Genomic DNA, 7,549 nt, shown 5'->3' on the forward strand with positions numbered 1-7,549 from the left:
ATGGGAAAATTGTGTGTGTAACAAACAGCCAACAGTTTTATGACCACAGAATTTAACCACTTCAGCTGCACTTGCAGCATGATGAATGATGATGCAATATTGGACCCACGGGTGGGGGTGCAGAGTTGAATGGGTTAAATGGTCAGGTTAACTCAATTAATCATTATTACTTGTTACCTAATATGAAAAAAAAATATATATATATAAAGCATGTCATTGACAGACAAATATATGTAAGCATCAACAAAAGTTGTCTTGGAAGTCTTCAGTAAAATGTAAGTTATTTTGTTCTTGGGGAACTATCTGCAAGTGCTTTAAAACCACACCCTTGTCAACACCGGTTGGCAACATTATCTTAAAGGGGTCGTTAACCCAAAAATTTAAATTGTCATTTACTTGCCCTCAAAGTTGTTCCAAACCTGTATGAATTATTTTTGTACTGCTGAACACAAAATATATCTTGAAGAATGGTTACGGCAAACCCCTGGCCACCCCACTGGCCATGGCAATGTGTTCTGTATATTAGAATAGAATAAGAATATATAGAATAAGCAAAATGACGCGTCCCGTATCAAACCAATACGGGACGCGATGCACAAGATTGCGTTTTAGCAGCGCTTTGCTGCAATAGCTGGAAACTTGCGCGGTTTTTTAAAAACATGTCGAGCTCGCGTCCACAGTTTGAACGCAAGAGGATTTCCAGAGATAGGGCTGTCCAGTAACTTAAGATGAACCTAAGACAAACTGCACACTTTTGCAGAGAAGCATTTCATTGTCTCAGACTGTCTGACTTAAAGCATGCGATGACAGACACATCCGTGAACTAAAGGTAGGCCTATTCTTTTTTTAATGGATAACATAATATTCCATTATCAGAGCTTGGCAGACTTACTTTTCTAGACATTAGAACGGTTAATTAATAGATTATAGCCTATTAATGTTATCAATTTATCATTTAGCAGTTTGATATTTGAAAAATATTTAGATTAAAATGGGAAAAATAATTACATAATAATATAGTCATAATAGTAAATTAATAAAGAGGATTAAACATTTTTGAATTTCAGAATTGTCAGTAAAGTGGTTACTGGTTCAGAATGACTGCTTAAAGAGACAGTGCACCCAAAAAATAAGAATCTGTCATCATTTCCTCACCCTCAAGTTGTTCCAAACCTGTATGCATTTCTTTATGTAGAACACATATGAAGAAACATTCCTACCATGGAAGTCAATGTTGCCCCCAAAGCAAACATTTGGTCACAAACGTTCTTCAAAATATATTCTTTTATGTTCAACAGAACGAAGAAACTCATACAGGTTTGGAACATCATGAGGGAGAGTAAATGATGACAGAAATGTCATTTTTGGGTGAACTATCCCTTTAAAGTACACCAATACAGGCTACTAAAGAGATCTTTAGAAATAAATAAAATAATCAAAAGTAAAATAATTTAAAATGTGTTCTGTTGCCAGTTTACATACTTGATTCAATGTTTATTGTTGAGCTGCTGTCATTGTTTCATTGTCACTCTTATCACTCTTTAATTGCCAAGTTCATAAATTATTTTCAAAAACGGATTCAAAACTGATCTGGAAAAAAAAACAAACACAAAATAACTTATTTTCAATATAAAAAGTGATTGTGGACTGGATATTTTTTGACCTTTTATCAGTCTTGGGCATGTCAAAGATCAGTAACAACACTGGCTCTGATGCATTGTTAGTTTGTGTGCAGCATCAGATTTACATTTTTTTTAATCCCTCATTTATATGCAGTTATTATACTCTATACAAATGCCAGAAACTAAGCTTCTTCTTTTTTTCTTCAGCACAGGCCTATCTAAAGGGTTAATGGTGCCACCTGGTTATCAACTGTAAAAAATACACATTTTACCTCTTCCCAACAGGGAAAACCACCAACAATCAAGAATGCATGATTATAAGGTGTCATGGCTTTCCAATAATTTTTTTTTTTTTTTGGCTATAATGGAAGTCAATGGGGCAAAAACAGCCACGAACAGTAAATGAGGGAGAAAAAATCTGATGCTGCACAAAAACTAACAATGCATCAAAGCTAAAGTTGTTACTAATCTTTGACATGCCCAAGACTTTTATATATATATTTTATATTGAAAATAAGTCATTTTGTGTGTATGTTTTTTTTTTTCCAAATCCGTTTTGAAAATAATTTATGAACTTGGAAAATAAAGAGTATTATTATTTTGGTACTGGATAATTTAAAAAGAAGAGCCTCATAAATAATAGACTTATTAATAAACTATGGTGCATTTGTTGCCGAGGTTGCGCGCTCAGAGAGCAACAGGTCAGCTCATGCCCGTCAGTCAACAATTTCAAAAGAAGTTAACGTTAGAAGACGAAGACTACTGGTAAGTAAATAAGTCAAAAAATATTTTTTAGTAAAAGACGATGCTGAATTATGTGTCGTGACGTGCTACAGGCCGGTTTACTACACCAGTAGAATAAAATTCTGAAATTATGGTTTCTAGTTTTGGTTTGCCACCCTAGGATTTTAAGTGGCCCCATCTGGCCACCCCTATGAAAAATTTCTGGAGGCGCCACTGACATCAGTAACCAGTAGATGGACCCCATTGACTTCCATAGAACTTTTTCCCTTACAATGGAAGTCAAATGGGTCCCACAACTTGTTCTTCAGAATAAAATATTTTGTTCATAAGAAGAAAGAAATGCATACAGGTTTGGAACAACTTGAGGGTAAGTACTGTAAATGGTAGAATTTTCATTTTTAGGTGAACTATCCCTTTAACACCACACATATCCAACTAACCAAGCATTATCACCTGCCCAATTGCCACCATGTATTTCACAGGCTATATCATTTATTTTATAATTTAATTTAGTTCCCTGGATCTGATATATTTCCCAAAGGAGCAACGCATATTATAATCTACTGTATAAAACATGTAAAAGAAAAAGTTCTATAAATGGTTCTGCCAAGCACGTCATATGTAGACTGCGTCACTGCCAAGAATGAATTTTCAAGCTGTTAATCCATTTTGGTTTTATTGTATTTCCCTTTGGCGAAATAGAACAAAGTGTGATGAAAACAACAATTTTTAAATAGATTGGTTTATTTATCTTCATGAGAAGGTTCAGATACGTGATTAAATGAATAGTTTCTTTGTTTCCTCCTTTTGAAAACAAAAACGGAAAAAGAAAATTGGGACGTGACTCCTGACTTTGCGCTCTGGTGCCGGCCCTGTATTTAGAACCTTTAGGGGTCCTGTCATTGGATCATTTATAGATTAAAATTTATTGACTTAATTTAAATGAAAGTAAACCTAGATTCAATGTTCATAATTTAAATAGTGCACTAACAGTTAAATATAATTTAATGTGGAAACTGCTAAAAGAAATAAGTAAAAGTCTAAATTGAATTCAGAGAGCTAGATTCAAGGTTCTCACTGTCACTGAAGAACATTTCAGAGTCAACAACAGCCTGCACTCAGTTTTCTGGAAAGGAGGTGACGCAATGAAGTTGAAAACTCCCTGATCACAACTACAAAGTTCCTCTGAGTGACTGTTCCTCCAGAATGTAAATTAATAGTAAGCATGAGCGAAAAGGCAAATTAGGAGTGAAATCTACTTGATTTTGAGTGAATATTTAGAGAATTGTGAAGTAACACTTCTCCATTATGTACTGTCATAGCGTCACCGACTAGCAACTGTAGCAGGTTTTAAACACTCAGATCAGGTCAGATTAGAGGAAGTCAATGATGGGAGGAGCTGATGATGTTTAAATAAAGTTGTGACCACACTGAAGAGGAGGACTGACAGAAAACGATGATAAAATGGCTAACTATCATTTGTGTCGGCTGGGACTTTTTATTCTCTGTCCATTTTTAAAAGGTAAAGAAATACGCATTTTCTCTACAACACATGCAGTTACAAATCCTGAAATTAGCCTGGAAAAGAGTTTGAACATCAGCTTTGTTTTTTCTTGCAGTTGTTTATGATATAGTCTCTGAGTTGCTTAATGTTAGTAAATACTTGCCTTCCTGAAAGCATATTCCTGAAAACTGGGCTTAGTGGCACAGAAATATGAATTCTTTTCATATAAAGAGTATGTTGGTGATTTTAACAAATGTTTTTTTCTGATATGAACAAGTTTGTTCTGGATAGCATGCAGTTTGCAAAGGGGAAAAATATATCATTTAAATGTTTTGCTTTGTATACCAGGATGTTTGTGATTTAATTCTATACAATATATAACACAAAGATCACTCAAATATAATTTTGTTTCAGGCTCAAGTAGAGCAGAAGTAACTGATGTGTTCAGCACTTCTGGTGAAAATGTCCGTCTGCCCTGTAATAATGCTCTTTCTGACTGCACATCAACTACATGGAACTATAACAGAGATTCACAGACAGTTGAACTGACTGCTAAAGGGATAAAGAAGAATGACACAGAGAGACGAGAGAGACTGAGTGTGGGGTCTGACTGCTCTCTGAACATCAAGAACGCCACTCAACAAGATTATGGGCTTTACACCTGCAGACGATATGTGAATGATCAACAACAAGGAACTGATGCACCTGTTTATCTGCATTTTCTTCATGGTAATTTTAGGGCAATTTAAAAAAGCCAAATTCTCCCTTTAAACTTGCATGTGTAATGAAAAGAGTGAAGTCTGTCATGTGATTTCTGTCTTATTTTCACTTTCAGTCTCTTCATCCTCCTCACAGTCTGAGATCGGATCCGGCAGATCTGTGACTCTCTCCTGTCAGTTGTATTCATATTTCCCTTGTGATACTTTGGTCCGTTCTGAGGGAATTCAGCTGATGTGGGTGAATCAGGCTAATGTTAATCTGATGACAGACTCCAGATATCAGATATTATTCTCCTCAACACACTGTACCAGCACTCTGACTACAAGACCCCTGAATGAAGATCACAACAGAGAGTGGAGATGTCAGGTTACTCAGAACAATCAACTGAAGGCCTCAGCCACAATTACTGTCAAGGATTCAGGTAAGAAAACCGAAAACATTCTTATAAATCCATTTTAAAAGACACTCCAAATGTCAAGCACTGTTAATATCATCAGAACAAATCAAGGTTACAAAAGCTTCTTTCACTCTGACAGAAGTCAAATGTTGCTGTACATAATAAAGTAATTGAAACTTAACAGTAAGTATTTCTTGTGACTTATGTTGTGATGTTCCAGTAAACAAACTTGATGAATATGATCATATATTAAACGGCATGTTTCATCTGAACTAACACTCATTCTACATTTCTATATGATACCGTGACACCAGAGCTCAACTCAACAAGCTCAACTCAGGGTCCCTCAACCTACAAACCAGCCTCTTATACAACAGGTACATGACATTTAATGGTGTTGTTTACAGATCATCTTTGCCTAACATAATTCTACAGATAATAGAAAAATATGAAAGTTGTCACTCTACCATAATACAGAGGGGTATCCAAAACATGCAAAAAGAAAAAAGGGAAACCTTTCAGACAGTTGCCTATGTCCTCTCTCCTTTAGAGATAGTGATGTCTGCTCTGGCTGCTGCATTAGCGCTTGTCCTTGTTGCTGTTGTCTGGGTGATCTATAAAAAAAGATCTAGTGAGTTTTCTTATTTCCTTCTTTGTATAACAGTAATTATGAATCATAGTTCAGGTCTCACTTTGTATAACCATCGAAAGCACGTGGATTAGGTGGATGTTGAAATATGAAGTGAACAGAAATATGTTCCTGCTGAATTCATTTAATATTAATCACAAAGTGCTTAAAAAAAAAAAAAAGATTTTCATCACCAATTTTAATGGTACAAAAAAATTATAATTTCAATGTTACTTTGGAGCATTTAACATTTTATGTCTGTTTTATCATAAATACTCATATTATGAGTCTTTTTCATATTTTCTTTTCTTCAGATAATAAAAGAGAGACTTACAGCTCTGTGGTGAGTTCAGTAATGACAACGATTTGATTACTTTAATTCATTCAGTTGCTTATAACTATGTTATCTACAGGTCAAAGATGTGAATGAACATAAAGAGACCTATGAAACAATCAACATGTCCATTCCTTCTACGCCAAACGCCAACGTGAGTGAACAAAATGACTTCATTCATTGTATGTGTCTGTTATAATGAATAGTCTAGTTGCAGATGTCTTTTATTCTGAATTAAACTGGATTTGCCATGTTTCCAACAGGCAGATGACGTGACCTATTCCGAGGTTACTTCTTCCAGTAAAAAGCAAGTACAAATGGACAATGTGAGTACACGTCACCACATTCCCTTGTTCTTCTGTTCAGTGTGACAGTGCTGTTCAGAGAAAATACACCCTCCTTCTCTCATCTATATGCTGATGATATGGAGCTCAGAATTAAATGAAGATTTTTTTTTTATAAATGAAGTATGTGAAGTAATAATCTGTGATGCTCTTTCAGGATCATTCTAATGACACAGTGACTTACGCTGCCATCAGATGAACAGAATATTCACATGACGGACTTTAATGCTTCTGTAAAAAAATAGAAAAATACCCCTCAAAAATAAACTTTAATGCAAACATTCTGTTATTCACATCACTGCATGTCATATTATGAACAGATAAGCAGCTTGGAATTTGGAAAAATGATTTGTATGTGAAGGAAAATAACTTTTGTGTATGTATTTGTTTATATTATTAATATTTGTACCATGAAAGGGTACAAAGACAATTCAAAAGCATTACTGTATTTTATTTTAAGAATACTTATACTATGTTCTATTTTGCTAGAACATTTAAACTACAACTATTTAAAACAGCTGTAAAAAGAAAACAAAAAATATGTAATTATCAGAACTGAACTAATACAAATATGTATCTGTGATGTCAGATGTTCCCTGGTAGTTTCTTGTGTAAAGTAATCAAAAGTGTGGCAATACTTATTGAAGTATTGTTCAATAAGTATTCTGTTCTTCTGTTCTGTTCACTTTTGTTAATGGTTTGCTTATATGTGTGTAATAACTCATAAAGTAAAAACTGCACATAATGTAATAAGTATTGCATTATTGTTGTAATAAAATGCTCATAATGTAATAGTTATATCAAAACGTAATAAAATATTGAACTCATAATGTAATACCTTTTTTTTAAACAACATTTTAACACAGTGTTGGTATTTAACACTGTGTCATTTTGCAGTAAGTATACAGGTCCTTCTCAAAAAATTAGCATTTAATAATAATAATAATAATAATAGTAATAATAATAATAAATGCATTCATATTTAAATACTGTGAAAGGGTGATTCTGAAATCCACTGCCGCTTCAATATTTCCTTTTACTGAAGAACTAAAGAATCAAGATGAATATTGCCTGTATTGTCTGTATCTCTCACTGAGAGAAAGCGCATGTTATCAGCATGTTTTGTGAGAAGTGTTTTGTTTATAATTAGTTAAGATGTTCCCAACTTTAGAGGAAACCGGTATTCTGTGGAGTTTTTGTATGTGTGTGTAACAGATCTGTGCAGACCTAATGTTGGAGATGGACATTTCTGCAGA

At 34.2% G+C, this 7,549-nt stretch overlaps 1 pseudogene; it reads left to right on the forward strand.

Annotated features, from left to right (window-relative positions):
• The first annotated feature begins 3,819 nt into the window (after positions 1-3,819).
• Positions 3,820-6,546, forward strand: LOC137083110 (uncharacterized; annotated as a pseudogene).
• The last annotated feature ends 1,003 nt before the right edge of the window (positions 6,547-7,549 follow it).

This window comes from Pseudorasbora parva, chromosome 7 (assembly GCF_024679245.1).
Source record: "Pseudorasbora parva isolate DD20220531a chromosome 7, ASM2467924v1, whole genome shotgun sequence".
Lineage (NCBI taxonomy): Eukaryota > Metazoa > Chordata > Actinopteri > Cypriniformes > Gobionidae > Pseudorasbora > Pseudorasbora parva.